The following is a 14,914-nucleotide window of genomic DNA, read 5'->3' as shown; positions in this document are numbered from 1 at the left end:
CATGCCAGTTCTCAGCTTTAACAAGGCATTTTACTCCAAAAATTAATGTCAGAAGTTATGAATGGCTATAATATTGCATTTCCTTATTTTAGAGGGCTATAAGCAGTAACTTAAAGCTATCTTGAAGCATTAATCAACATAAAATTTTTGATTTAAAAAAACCTAGGTCCATCAATGCCCAATAAAACTTGTAACCAAAATCCCTCTCCCCAGCTGTGAACTTTCTTTATTCTTAGAGGAAGAACTCATGGTGTTTGAGATTGATGTTACTCATTCATACCAGTGACTATGGGCAAGTCTCTCTCATTCATCCTTGAGGAGTAACCCAATTTAAAGGAGAAATCTCTGTGCACACGCTGAGAAAGGTGTGTTAGAATTCCTTATGGTTAACAAGAGGGACTGAGCTTTTATTTGATACAGGAACTGACTGACAGTCAAATGTCTCCAGTCCAGCTGTGCCAGTTCAACAGCTTTAGATAAGTTATCAGCACTATCACTTGTTGATTCCTCTGTCAGGAACTTTGCTAGGTCTGCCACATCTTCACCTCACGCGTGTTTAACTTTGGGATTATCGACTCTGGCTGGTTTCAACATTATTCAATACCTTGTCCATTGACCACTGGTAGCTTTGACAGTAGGGTATTGTTTAAGTTGTTTCATGTGCACTCCAGCCACAGCATCCAGCTACAGTCCCTTCCACTTGAAACAGTCTATTCAATTCTAAATTTCTTACAAAGTCAGACGTACAGAGAAATTAAAAATCTATACAAAGCTGTGTCACAATGATGATGATGATGATGATAATAATAATTTATTTGAATGTGTCTTTTTTTTTTTTCTCCAAAAAACAGTTAATGGTCATGATCCACAGGTCTACAAGTATGCATGAAATGATGTTTGCATGAACCTTTTAAGGGAAGAAGTTGTTAAATATTTATTAAACTGAATTACACATCCTACACAAAATATTGGTGACATCAATCCTTGTATGAATTAAAATTTCAAGCCATTTATTTCACATTAGCAACCAGCTTTATGTGGCTTTCAGAGGAATGCCTGAATGGAGTACATTTCAGAAAACAAGCCTAGGGTTAAAAAGAGTTAGATCACCTCTTTATATTCCATATCAAAGGCAAAAGATTGACTAGAGTGTTCATTTAACTTTTTTCCTAACATTTCAAAGTTACCTGCTGACTTATTTCTGAATTAAACATGTATAGTAATAGAGGTTTAATTCTGCAATCCAAATCAAAATGAGTTTTGATAATGTTCTTAAAATACATTCATAAATTACAAATCAGGTGTACCAAATATTTTGCAAATCCACAAAGAGCTAATGTCAGTTATAAACCACAGAAGTGAACAGAAATGAGGAAGAAATCTTACTACTCTCAGTGAGAACACTTACCTGAATAGTCACTCCCATTCATAAAGAAGGAAGCCTCAGACCTCACTCCAGATTTCATTAAGGTCTTCTGTGAATATTGCCCTTAACCGAAGCTTCACACACCATCTAATGTCAAAACACAACATTCCCAAATTTGGTGACATGCTTTCACCTTGCATTAGATGACCTATCTGGGACTCAGGACTAAAGCATTAAACATTTCCTATCTTTCAGCTCTTAGTCGAGCAATTTAGTGTTCAATCTCCTCGGACAAAAGAAACCAAAACCAAACCACAACTCACTCTCTCCTCTCCCCTCCCCCCACACTGCCTCTCTCTCTCTCTCTTTCATTCCACTGCCTTTATCAGAACACTACATAGCAAAACCAAACCTGACAGTTTTTCTATTACAGCTCTTATATGAGAAGCTGTTCAGCACTGCTCTGAACAAATTTTGGCTTTGTGCAGTAAAGTTTCTCTTTAGAGGTGATATAACCTGACTGAAGGCAGAAAGCCCTGCAGAGTTGATGTAAGCATTGCATATTATAAATCACAAAACATGAAATACTTGCTTCTGGTCACAACTAGGATGGCTTCAGGCCAGAAGCATAGAACCCCTGTCAAGAAAACCTGAAAGAATCAATTGTATCTTTGGTAAAAGTCTAGGGAAAGATTAATCCTAAACGCAATCCAGATTTTATTTGGTTTTTTGTTTTGTTTTTGTTTAAGACACAGTCCACAAATCAGACTGCAACAGCTGTGTGTTTCAACAGAAAGGAAAAAGCTAAAACTGAGCTTACAAGATGATGATTATTAGGAAATTAAGGAACTTAGGACTACTTGTGACATTCTAGTTCTCTGAATTAATTAGAATAATTTACAAGCAATCTCAGCTAAGGATTTCAGACTTCTAATATTTAAATAGGTCTTCATATGGGAGACCAAGTGTAATGAAAGCCCTGAAAGGAAGACAGCAACTTGAAACCAAATGATCAAAGACTTTGCAAGAAAATAGGGTTAAATATGGTGAAATATGTTTCCCAGCCCTGACATCCAGCAGAGAACCTCACTGGTGTCTGGATAAGCAGGGAAAAACCTTGTACACGGATGTTGCTATCTCCCCAGTAAAGTAATATTTGTAAGTGGAAGACATTGATAGAGATTACCAAAAAAAATGTTCTGGGGAAAGATGTAGTGGATTAGACAGAAAACACAGCACAGGCTTTGAAAACAAAAAGTCCACTCCTGTATTTACATTTTCCAAATACAATTGATGTATGTGGAACTAAACATAGACAATAAATTCTCATTCTCAGGACACATTTCAAGATATCACTTTAATTATTCCTATTAGTCCTGTTGTCCATTGATCTCCCATTTCTGCCTCCCTCAGCATATGAATGGTACTTTCCATGTTCCCAGCAGTTTTACAAAGCAGGGGATTTTGTGCGCCCTATCTGCAGGTGCAGCAAGGCCTTGGCAAGGGGGAAACCAATTACCACTTTCAAAAGCAGCTACATTTTGTTGTTCATACTCATATCTCCACAGGGACACTTAACAATGTGTCCAGAGAGTGGTAACATGCCGCCAAGGAAACATGATTCTTTTGTTTGCTAAAATGTATAAGTAGTGTAAAGTTTTAAGAATCGGCGCAGTAGCTTTGTAGAGTTACCACATAAAACCCATCTTTTTACCAATATGAAATAAAAAACCCCCTCAGTTCTATGTGTGAGACTAGTTGACTCCACACCAGGTGATTAATTCCACCCTTACAGATGAAAATAGCTCTTCAAGGTCTTGAGAAAAGCATAAGTTCTCATGAAAATTAAGTTAACTGCAGTTCAAGCATCTGACAACCAACCTGGTAAGTCTTATTGTTGCTAGTAGAGATGATTTTATGATATATTTTGTAACTTACAAACTTTTTCTCTCTCCCATGCATTTGTTTTTTTAAATTCAAGTAAGCCTTTTCACAGGTCTTAAGTTAAAAAAACCTCAAATAGTGCAATATACTGAAACCAGAATATAGTTACTAATCTGTAGTTCATCTTCAGCTCAATTCTATGGAGCTGACTTCATTTTCTTAAAGAGCTCTACATTTTCCTATGTGCATTTAAAAAAATGCACAGATTAATTTTTGACATGCTAAATACTATTAAGTCTGTGCTGAATCTTAGGCATTAGTGTTGTTTGTCTCATACTTCCACTTCTGTTGTAGCCCACATCAGTTTTTGATGGTAGCTCAAATAAAAGGGCACTGTGTAAAGAATATAATGTATTTTTATTGTCCTTAATATATGGATACATATTGCAGGTTTATTCTTGCCACAAGTGGAGTTGATCTTGATCTGATTCAGTGTTCCTTTTTTCTGTGTATATCCTTCCTAGAGAAATGGTTCTAAAGAGTAGGGGATATATGAAAACAGAACAACTGGGGTTCCTCACCATGCATTTCAAACAGTATTGTCAACATGACTACAAATATATAGAGAAAAGAGACATATGAAAAAATGAAAGGCTAATTTATTAAACTCTCAACAGTCAAAACCTGCATAAAAAGATACTGGCATCATCTGCTCTGATATAATGACTAAACATTGATTTGATCTTAAAACCTGATTTATTACAAGCATAGTATTTTAAGCATTTATCCACCTGCAGTATTTAATACATCTTGGTTTAATGTTCTGTCTAAAACATGAATTCCTAAGAAGTTACTTTTGTAGTCCTTATTCCCATAAACTTCCAATTGAAAATAATGGAAATATAGTCACACAAACTGAAAATCTGCAACACTTTGGACCTATCTCACAGTCAGCATCCACTGAATTCAGTTGGTGCTAACTCAAGTGTGTAAAGCCCAATTATGCAAATGCTACCTGAACAGGCTGTCTGCAATGTAAGATTTATTCTTTGGATTTGATCCTTTAAGAACCCAAGTTCCTTTTACATGATGCCTGCATGTGTGGAATTACAAATTCTTCTCTTATAAAACTCAGATAGTTAATAGTAAATCAAATAATAAACATACAACAGTTTTTTCTTCTTTTACCCACAGGTATTTTGAAAGAGAAAGTGTAGAAGCTCTCTTGGTTTTTTTTTTTCATTCCATAGAAAAAGAATCATTAAACATATTTATAAACATATGTTTCTGTCCAATGACTTTTATCTATTCTAAATAGAAGGGTATCATATCAATCCTGGGGAAAAATATTAGTATTATGAAACAACATAACTGTGCATACTGCATGTCATATAAAAATCTAATGTTTCAGTCTCAGATCAAAATTTGCCTTACCCTGAATCACAGTTTCTAACTAATCTTGTAAAACTGTGTGCTTAGTGGTTATCATTATGCTACACTATTCAAGCCTAAATGAATATTTTAGAAGTTATTTTTCATTTTTCTCTACCATAATAGTGTCAAAGGACTGTTCTCTTTACATGTCACTCTTCTTTTTCTTAAACTAAAGGACAATAAAAAAATTACATCCTCAACTGTATCTTTATTCAATTATTTCATATCAAACTTTATGGTAAAAGGGAACTTGAGAGAGAAGGAATTTTTTAATATAAAAAATATAAAATCTATCCACGGTTATTAATATAAAGAGAAACCTGTAGAATCACTGCACATAAAAGAAAAAAGGCACACAAAACAAACATACCAAAAAAAAAGTAAACAAGAGACAACCCCTCACATAGCTTAGAATTTCTGAAATTCTACAGATATTTCATTAATATAAATGAATTTATACATTAATATAAAATAATAAAAATTAATAATTTTTTTAAAAATGCAGTTGTGTCAGAAGAGTACATATTTTACCTTTGTTGTGATTTAAGGCCAGCTGGCAACTAAGCCACTAGCACATTTTCCTCCTCCTTCCCCAAGGGATTGGTGAGGAGAATCAAAGAAGAAACTTTTAAGTTAAGAACAGTTTAATAATTGAAACAAAGTGAAATCATTGTCATTTATACAACCCAAAGAAAAAACAGAGATGCACAATAAAATTGCTTACCACCTGCTGACCAAGGCCAATTCCCATCCTTGAATCCTGATCAAAGTCCTCCCCATTCTGTGTAAATAAGTAACTATTATTAAAAGTATTATTTAATAAATAAATAATAATCTGGTTAACTCCCCCAGTTTATATGCTGGGCATGACATTCTCTGGTGTGGAATATCTCTCTGGCCTATTCAGGTCACCTGTTCCAGCCTTTCCCGCTCCCAGCATTTTTTGTGTACTTTCTCATGGCAAAGCAGGAGAGACTGAAAAAGTCCTTGACTTATGTAGTGGTTTGGTCCAAAATACTCATTACTGTTTACCTTCTGTGAGATAAGAATTAGGAGAAAAGCAAAGCAGGCACAAAACTTGAAAGAATATAAAGAAGTTTATTAATAGACCTAAAAGAAGGGGGGGGGGGGGGTGGGAATCATACCACACCTTCGGAACACTTCTCCTCCCCCCACCTTTCTCCCTTCTCCCGCTGACAGTGTAAAAAGACAACCCTTGAGATGTTCAGTCTGTTACCACTGCCATAATAACCTTGTTCAGTTCATTTAGGAAGAGGAGTCTCTCTTGCTCATACTATGGAGACATTATAACAACAAGAAAGGCGCTGGGGTTGGTTCTCTGCTCGCATCATGTGGGAGTCCCCCTCCCATGACTTGCAGCTTTTCCCACAACTGCTTTTGAGGGTCCAATCTTGAGCTACTGGGGTATATTTTTAAGGTTGAGCCGTTCAGAAATAAAAGTTCTCTTCACCCATCTCCGGGAGCATCTTCATCTCTGAGAATAGAGGCCCTCCCCCTTCCCTGGGAGAAAAAGGGTCCTCATCATCTTCATCTCTAGGACTATCTCTGGGAGCATCTCAAGGAACTGAGGTCTTCTCCTTCCAATTTGGAGCAAGAGTCCTCATCACTTCCATCTCTCCCTGTTCAAACTTCTCATCAAATTACAGCTGCTTCAGCATTTGCTTATTTTAGCATAGGTGCTTTAGCTCACAAGTAAAGTCTGAACGCTCCACCCCCCACGCTTTCATGAAATTACAACAGGTACTCTGATATATCATAGTCTATCACCACCATAGCTTTACAACAGATTTTCAGCTTTAAGCATCTCCTCCTTCTCCTCCCTCAGGTTTTTCAGCTCTTCACAGCACTAAAAGGGTTAATCTCATCCAGGCCTTGCAGCTGGAATTTTGCTTATCGCTGTTGGTCGCATGATCTTTGCCGGGCAGCGGGGCAGCTTCAGCTGAATTCCTTGGCTGCACTGGAGAGGGGGAGCTGGGCCACGCCGTCTGCACCTTACAGTGCTGTGGGGGGCCGCAGGTGGAACAGGGCCGCACAGCTCCAGGACGGCTGTGCCCCAGCCCAGCCCAGCCCGGCCTGAGCAGGGCCTGGCCTGGGCCCGCCGGGCTCTGTACAGGCCCTGCAGTTACCTGTCCCAGCACCGGAAACAAGACAGAGGTCCCCCGGGCTTTGTCCATTCTTAAATGTGGACCACAGAGGCAGTGAAAATTTTAAGTGGCTTAAAGAATTGTCCATATTCAAACTAGCCAGCTGATAGGTTCTGTCAAGTCACAGAGGAAGCTGTAAGCACTTCTTTGCAAGAACATCACTTCCAGGATTGCTAACCCATGACAACTTAGAATAAACGCTACTTAGGAACAACTGAGACATCAGTGTGTTATCAACACTATGCTCATACCCAATGCAAAACCAGCATTGGATCAGGTACTGAGAAGAAATTAACTCTGTCCCAGTTGAAACCAGGGCAACTTTAATCCATTACTTGTATAACTTAGCCTACTACAAATCCCAGATGTTGTGCATCAAAACTGGTGCTTTCTTCCCCCTTTTATTTATTTTTTTAGGTGAAACAGAGTGCACCATTTAAATTAAAAGCTAACAGGAATAACAGTTTATTCTTAGTGTGGTTTAACACTGTCATGCTGATAGCAAGATATCTGACAGTGACTTTGACCACCAGATTCTCAGCCTTTGTAAACCTCCCAGTTTCCAATGATTCAAACAGGATTAAGAGTTATCTCAAACAGAAAGGAAGAAAATGGTAATCTTTCTCTCACATTATTTCTCCTGGCTATGGGGAATATACCACCGGTGGAAAAGTGTTCCATTAATCCTGTCCTGCTAGCTTCTGGGACAAGCTGTTGGATGGTTTCAGGCAATGTTTTCTTGTAGGCTACTGTTTTCTGGTGGTTTCGGGAGTGTGAAAACAGCCACTTAACAGGGCTGCTCTTACAGAAAAGGCAAAGCAGAGTTATCTTTCAAAAGGAAATATCAGATATGCAAACTGACTGACACAAGTTTCTAACAAAATGGTTAAAATGAGAGAGAAACACACATCCAGAAAGTACCTGTTTACACCCATAAGCATCAAAACATTGTTGTATCCTCTTTCTGAAAAGTTACAGAACTGTATTTTTCTTCTTTTCAAAGGATGTTAAAATATTGTGTTCTTTAATTTGTGTATCTTGTAGATACATTTCTTCTGCTTTCCCAGAGTATTTAGGAAGTTGCAGAATCATTTGAAAAGGTAAAGGTTTGTCTCCTTTCTAAAGATGCATTATTTTAGAAACCAGTTATGACACTTTCTCTTCCTTTGATCTGATGAGGTTAATTTGTATGTAGTTCAAGCATGTCTGAGCACCTGTCTTTCAATTCATCTTGTTTTGGATGCAAATTGGACACTTAAGAAGGTTTTGCCTTTGACTCAGTTTATCTGAGAGCAAACATTGGATCCTCAGATCTTTGTAAATGTATTTGTGAACCATACTAATGTTTAATTAAATATTTTTATTAGTATCTTTACCCTGATCTGAACCATTTACATTCTGTTTTACCTAAATATTTTACCTGCACAATTAGCAAATGTCAGTAAACTGAAAATCATTAAATAGTTAAGGACTTCCTGGACTCTCAGTCTCAGTCTTAAGTAATTGATGACATAGTCTCTAGTTTTAGTTAGATGAAATTAAAGAAATCCACTTTCTATGGCTAAATTCTGCCAATCAGTTACAGTATTGGCACTGGGATTAGTGCTTGGACTCAACCTTTAATACCAGCTTTTAACAAAATGCTACCTGAAGTATCCACCTATCCACAAATCATCTGGCTCCTACAGGTAACCCTCAGCTAGGATTCCTGCATTTTATGTGACAATCTGAGTTAACTGCTGTTAGGACTTGATTTTTAATTGCTATGCATTTATTTATGTTCTCTGCAAAACCCTTGCAAGTTAAGATAAAAATAGCACTGCCATTAAGGATTGTTAACATGAAGGTCATAGTAAGCCTGTTTTCTGGATGGAAAGACTGAAGATTTTTTTTCTTTGTCTCTGTTCAACAGTAGATAACAGTACTGCAAAACTTAGAGTCACTGCAGTAAGATCTCTCTTATGGGTCAGGGTAGGGTGCTTCTGGTCAGGTCAGGCTCCATGGTGGGTGTTTTGCATGGGAATCACTTGCCTCTCTCTAGTACACTTTTGTAATTAGTATTGTTGCTCTTACTGTTCATTTTCTTACCTTATTGCTGTTTCCAGTAAATTGTTCATATCTCAACCCATGATCCTCACCTTTCGGGCCTCCAGTTCTCACTCAACTTGCCGCAAAGGGGAGGGAGAGGGAAGAAGGAGTGTGTGAGTGAGTGGTGCTTGGTTTGGAGGATTTTGGTGGAAGCAATAAATTCAGAATACCATTTTAAACCACAGTGGGCTGTTACAGAGAAGTCAGCACAACTGTGAAGCAAAAGAGAAAACTGATAGCATACAGCTAAATAAAGACTAATGTTTAAGGCAGATGTTTATTCAAGAAGCACCTATCAGCCTTTCCCTGAATGGTGACCACTAATTGAATTAATAATAAATGGGACACTTTAATCCATTTCAGCTACTAGGACCTGGTAAGAAAGGACATTTTTTTCTATCTTAAACAATACACACAGAAAACATTTCCTTCATATCATTTAAAGCTTTAAAAAAGAATCACCCAGTTCAACACATGCAACTAAGCAAGTTACCTGGGCTTCACAGGGATGACTGATGCAACAACAGAATTAATAGATAATACAAAACCAACTGTGGTTATGTAAATGTAAAATGGGAATTTGTACATGCCTTGCATCAGCTTTGATTTAGTTATCCCAATTGATTATTTGCTGAATCCTATTAGGAGAGGCATATAAATGAGAAGTGAAATTTGGCAATTTATTCAAAGTCTGCTGGGAACTAAAGTGAATGAATATACAAAACATAGGAACTCACTAACCATTTTAGCCTCAGTCACATGCTGAAAACCAGGTCTAAGTTTGTCCCACCTTAAATTTTTCTGTACCACCAAAGTGCTTCTAATTGCTACTGAGTTGCATATTTTATTGTATTGAAAAACATTTCTACTTTAATTCAAATTGCCTTATGTGGTTTTCTTTCTAGAAATACAGGGACAAGACTGAAAGAAACAGTGTCAGTGTTTCAAATGGAACATATTTCTCTTTATACTCTTCACAGAATATAAGGTCCAAACTCTATACCCTCATGAGGATCCTCTCCCAGTGCCACAACTTTTAGTCAGCTACACTTTGCTCTTTGACTTCCAACTTAGGCTGACTTTTCTGTAGTACACTGGGTGGGGGGCATAAACATCTCAAAGGTATGTGAAGCCCCATTTCCTTCCAAAATAGTTTAAAAGGTGCAGCTGAGGTGTCAACATGACATGCAAGTCTTGAATGGCAGCAGCAGTGTGACATTATGATGAGGCACGAGCAGGTCCATAAAAAGTGTGCTGTCCTAAAATGCTGACAAGAGGTCTGAACAGAGCTTTACTCTCAGCAAAGCAGATTCACAACAGTTAATGCAGTGAAAAGAATACACATCTCAGCCATTCAGAATATTACTGAGGTATGTTTTTTCAGCCCCTCCTTCTTTAAAGCTCATCTCAGAATACTTAGACCTTCATTTTACTTCTACTGCAAACTGGATCATTTGAGCCAATTTTATTTGCACATCTGTGTAAAGGACAATAAAGTTTTTCTCAGTCATCGTATGTCAAATAGGATGAGGGTAAACACTCATAATTGGACAAATTTGTATGAATAACCTGACCTGTATTTTCTGCAACGTGGAAGCTGCAAGTCAGCTGTGTGCCAGTGACAGACTAAGGGACATAAATGCAGCACACACAGAACAAATTAATCCTGTTCAAAATTTTATTAAAGTTCTAAGGAAAAGCAAAAATCATAAATTGAAAACCAGTTTTTTCTTATTTCAGATGCTTGTGCCTAGTGTAACTAATCAGTGTGTGAATCATCACATACAGATGAACTGTGAGGTGAGAAATTAATGTTACTTCATTTAATCCAAATAATGGAATATTACATTGTGGAACTCTGAAATAATTGTGGATGTGAAGAAAGGAGACAATAACTTGGTTTTCAAATTATGGCCATCAGTGAAACTTATGTTACATGGAATGAAAGAAATGCTGTGTGAAAGAAAGTATTAAGCTTTAGAACCTCATATATTAAAGTCTCTCTGCTGCAACATAAAAGATATGGTATTAAGTAAGCCCCATATAGTGTAATTGAATGTGTTCAAAGAAAAGGTAAAAATACTGATAAAAATACTGAAGTGGGAATAAAGACAGAATGTAAAAACTTTCTGTAAAATTGGATTGTATGAAAGAATTTTAACTTTAAAAGAGGAGAAAAATGACAAAAATTAATTGTAAAATAGAGATATGTATTAAGAATCACACTAAAGCACTCCTGCAAAGAATACATGACAATCAATAATTACACATTCTATTCACTCAAGGACGGGAGAAATTCAATTAATGTTTAGTCTTATTAAGAAGGTTTAAAATCAGGTTTTGTTTCTTTTTGTATTAAAGAGTTTTCATGTAATTCTACAGGAGAAGATTTAATAAATACTCTCTGCATGGATATTAGAGGATTTTACTGGTTGCTAAGCTACTGCAAAACCTTTTTTTAAATTATTCTGTGAGTAAGTATTTGTTGGAATAATGTGCAATGCAATATTACATTTGCTATGAATGCACAGACATGGAAAGTATTTATGAAGTCTGTGCAAGACTGTCCAAATTTTTGAGCCCAAGAACATTAATTTGTTCAGGCTACACATGGGAGAAGAGTTCCAGCAGATCATACTTCTCAGGAGTGAAGCAGATGCTGGCCTTAAGCAAATTAATGTAATAGATAAACACTCAGAATTGATTTTCATCTTGTAAGTCTGTTCTTAAGTCTTTTTTTCAATCTGTGGCAAACAGGGTGGGGAAATGACCTAGTGGAATGGCGTACAACTGATAGTAAAAGTGAGCTATCACCCTTTAATCAGCTCTCTACACAGGTAACAACACTGATGTTAAGGCCCATTGCAGTTAAATTGTGAAAAGTAACAAGTGCTTTAGACAAAAATATTAACAAAAAGAACCTCAACATCCAACAAATCAAAACCCGCAGTTAGTGCTTCTGCTATCCGGCAGGTTTATAGTTTCTTCAAATGAATAAGCAAAGACAGGTCAATTATTTAAGTACATTTCTTATACTTCCAGTGAAAACTAGGAGACCATTTTCAGGAAGTCCTTTTCTCATCAACAGCCTGAATTTTATTATATTTTTAAAATTTTGATTCCTCATTATCAAAGTATCTGGCACTTCTTAAAATCCATACATCCCCAGAATACTCATATGAGACAGGATACTGTGGTCATCATTCCTTGTAGCACAAAAAAAGTGCTTATTAAGTTAGTTGGGACTAGGTTTGGATCCCTGGTATTCGTTCACCTTTTTTTTTATAGGAATAGAAGCCAGATATAAAAGGAAATGTTTCCTGTTAAACTTTTTTAATTTCCTTTTTTGCTTTTTTCCCCCTCCCTCCTCTCCTGCCCCCATCTTGCCTCACCCAGCCCCTCCGCAGTTATCCATAGACAGTTTTAAAAACAGCTGGATGCATATAAATTTATTGACATATATTAGGGAACTGCGCAGTCCTCTGCACTTTTCTGCTGCTGGACTAAGGTTACCTTATCCTGCAGATCAGACATTTGCTGCAGGATGTGACCTGGTAGCATCACAATCAAGGTACAGCATGTGGCTCTCTGCTGGAAACATATCTAGAGAGAGAGACCAGGTGCCCAGTTTCTCCAACAGCCCTGCTTCAGTGTGACTGTAAGAAGGAAGGTAATGCCATCCCATTCTCATCCTTGTTCACATGTAGGTATGCATGAGTGGGCAGCTCTGATTTCCAACAAGGAATGAAACTTTAAGCTGTGTTCTGATCTCAGGGATGTAAGGAGACACTTCTAAACCTGTCAAAACTTTGTGATTTACTTCAAGTTATTCTACATTTTCATGAACAAGAAGTAAGACATTTCTTTTGTTGTTGCTGTTGCTGTTCTGAATGTATATGATGCAATTTCCCATTTCTTGTTTTGTAGCACAAGTTCTGAAAACACTCTTTTCTTATGAAACATATTTTATTGCCCTTATAAGTTTATAGCTCCTCAGTGCTGCTTTTTACAAGAACAGAAGATGTCTGAGACCAAGAAAAACAAAATGGAATTTCTGGAAGAAAAATTTACATCCACAGCTTTTTCAAACTTTGAGACCCAAGTGTCTGCACCTTCCTAAACTTTTTAAAGGTTTATTTGGTTTAATTATATACATTTATTTTCTGTACTTTCTAAATCACTGGTGCTTTTGAATCTTGTTTTATGTCTGTTCAGGATAAGCTGAAGCATCCCTTTTCTGTGCTCAGTGAACAATGTGTTTTACAGCATTAGTAAATTAAAGTTACCGATTCCTTCAAATCAAAGTTGCATAAATGTTTGAATTCACAATGCCTTACTACATTATAAAGCTTTTCAGATTAGACCATAAGTAAGTGTAAATTCTTAAGACTGTTCTTGCCCAAACCTGTTGGTACTGCATGATTACATTCAGACTTAGTGTAGGTAATTGTGTCTGTGAGTCTGCTCTAATTTCTGGTAAATTTATACACAACAACAAAGGCAACCTTTCCCGTCATACCAGGTGCAGAGGGATACATTAAGACTAACAAAGCAGGAAGGGGTCTCGAATTGAAGCAGTTTTTAAAATGACAGCTTAATGAAAGCAGTGTGAAAATACTATCAGTTGGATGGAAAACATCTGTCCTCAACTATTCCTGAATGACGGAATGTTATGAGATACTTAAAGAATTTTTTACCAGTCTATGTCTCTATCAACCATAGTTCAGGCATGACTTGCCCCCTTTAATATCATAGCAGTGACACTCCACAAAACCTTTCAAATGATGTGTAGATCCTGTAGTGGTCCTTCTGCACTAAAGGAATCCTTCAGAAATGTTGCATGCCATGATTCATGGATGCATAATTAAGTTAAAACTTACATTTTTGTTCTAAATAAAAATCTGAGAGTGTAAAATAGCTAATGAGACTTATGATATGCTATTCAGACAATATGAAAATGAGAACCTTAATAAATGGCATTATATAAATTTACTACATTACCTGTCATTTTATCTGAATCCATAAACACTAACCATAAACTGTGATGAAAGTCATCCTTACAGATTTCCTCAATTTGCTGATGTTTATTTAATGGTTTCAAGCAATATTGCTAATTGATCATTTTCCATTTCTGCCCAGTATTTTATATTCCACCTAGCATTTTCAGAATGGTATGACACATCCAAATTGTGCCTTCATTGTAACACAAAACCATCCTTGATTGACAGCAGCAGCAAGTTTGTCACAAATTCACGTTCATTTTTCACAGTGTGATATACTGACATGTCTTACTGGCAACATACAAAAATCATTTACAATTCTAGCTGAGCCATTCATGCTGCTGCGGTCAAGGGTATGCCATTACTTTAAGTTTAAAATCCACTGATATAACTCAACAGTGCAAATTTGCTTCAGGCAGGTGGCACAGAGGTTCTCAGATTTTTTTTTTTTCTCCAGAATAGAAAACTAATTGGTCATTTGTTTTATGTTCCAAAAGGGAAAGAAAAACTCAAGGAAGAAATTTGCAACAATTTGAAAGTAGCTCTGATAAGTACCCTTAAAAATGTACCTGGGCAGGTGATCAGCCCATGATTTATAGACAAAACACTGGGGACAGGGTACCAATTAAATGAGAACAGCCACTGGAGACATTTTTCTGCAAAACTGCTTGAATCTCAATACTTATTAGATAATGTCACTTCATTCATTATATACCACACCTTATACATTTTTACATATATGTTTTTAAATTTGCTTCCCTGGGATTAGTGTTCATCAGAGTTGTGCTTTGAGAAATACTGGCAAGTGAATTTTAGTCCTGACAATGCCATTGCTGGCAGGTTGCTTTCTCTCTTTCTGTGTGTGGGTTTGTTTGTTTGTTCCTGGTTTTGTTTTTATTTTGTTGTTGTAGTTTTTGTATAAGTTTTGTTTGTTTCGGGGGTTTGTCTTGTTGTCTAGGGAGGTGGGTTTTTTAAAA

At 36.7% G+C, this 14,914-nt stretch overlaps 2 long non-coding RNA genes across 5 annotated transcripts in view; one reads left to right on the top strand and one right to left on the bottom strand.

Moving 5' to 3' along the window:
- LOC116438376 overlaps nucleotides 1-5,611 on the bottom strand; it is a 46,638-nt gene extending 41,027 nt beyond the window's left edge. Inside the window, exons 1-2 of one of the 2 annotated variants that reach the window (XR_004237701.1) lie at nucleotides 5,409-5,611; nucleotides 1,409-1,513 (exon numbers count right to left, since the gene is read on the bottom strand). This is a non-coding gene — a long non-coding RNA (uncharacterized LOC116438376). Of the gene's footprint in view, nucleotides 1-1,408; nucleotides 1,514-5,215; nucleotides 5,322-5,408 lie in introns of those variants that run through there. The other variant, XR_004237700.1, reaches the window with a different exon arrangement.
- Nucleotides 2,192-13,934, top strand: LOC116438377. Of its 3 annotated transcripts, XR_004237705.1 has the most exons (5): nucleotides 2,192-3,250; nucleotides 10,678-10,737; nucleotides 11,320-11,411; nucleotides 12,463-12,789; nucleotides 12,920-13,934. It is a non-coding gene; the product is annotated as an uncharacterized LOC116438377 (long non-coding RNA). The 3 variants fall into 3 exon arrangements; XR_004237704.1 differs by having other exon boundaries at nucleotides 2,615-3,250; nucleotides 12,645-13,934; XR_004237703.1 differs by having other exon boundaries at nucleotides 2,618-3,250; nucleotides 12,463-13,934.
- The last annotated feature ends 980 nt before the right edge of the window (nucleotides 13,935-14,914 follow it).

The sequence above is a fragment of the Corvus moneduloides genome, chromosome Z, assembly GCF_009650955.1.
Source record: "Corvus moneduloides isolate bCorMon1 chromosome Z, bCorMon1.pri, whole genome shotgun sequence".
Classification (NCBI taxonomy): Eukaryota; Metazoa; Chordata; class Aves; order Passeriformes; family Corvidae; genus Corvus; species Corvus moneduloides.
This window is presented reverse-complemented; position numbering and strand designations above follow the sequence as displayed.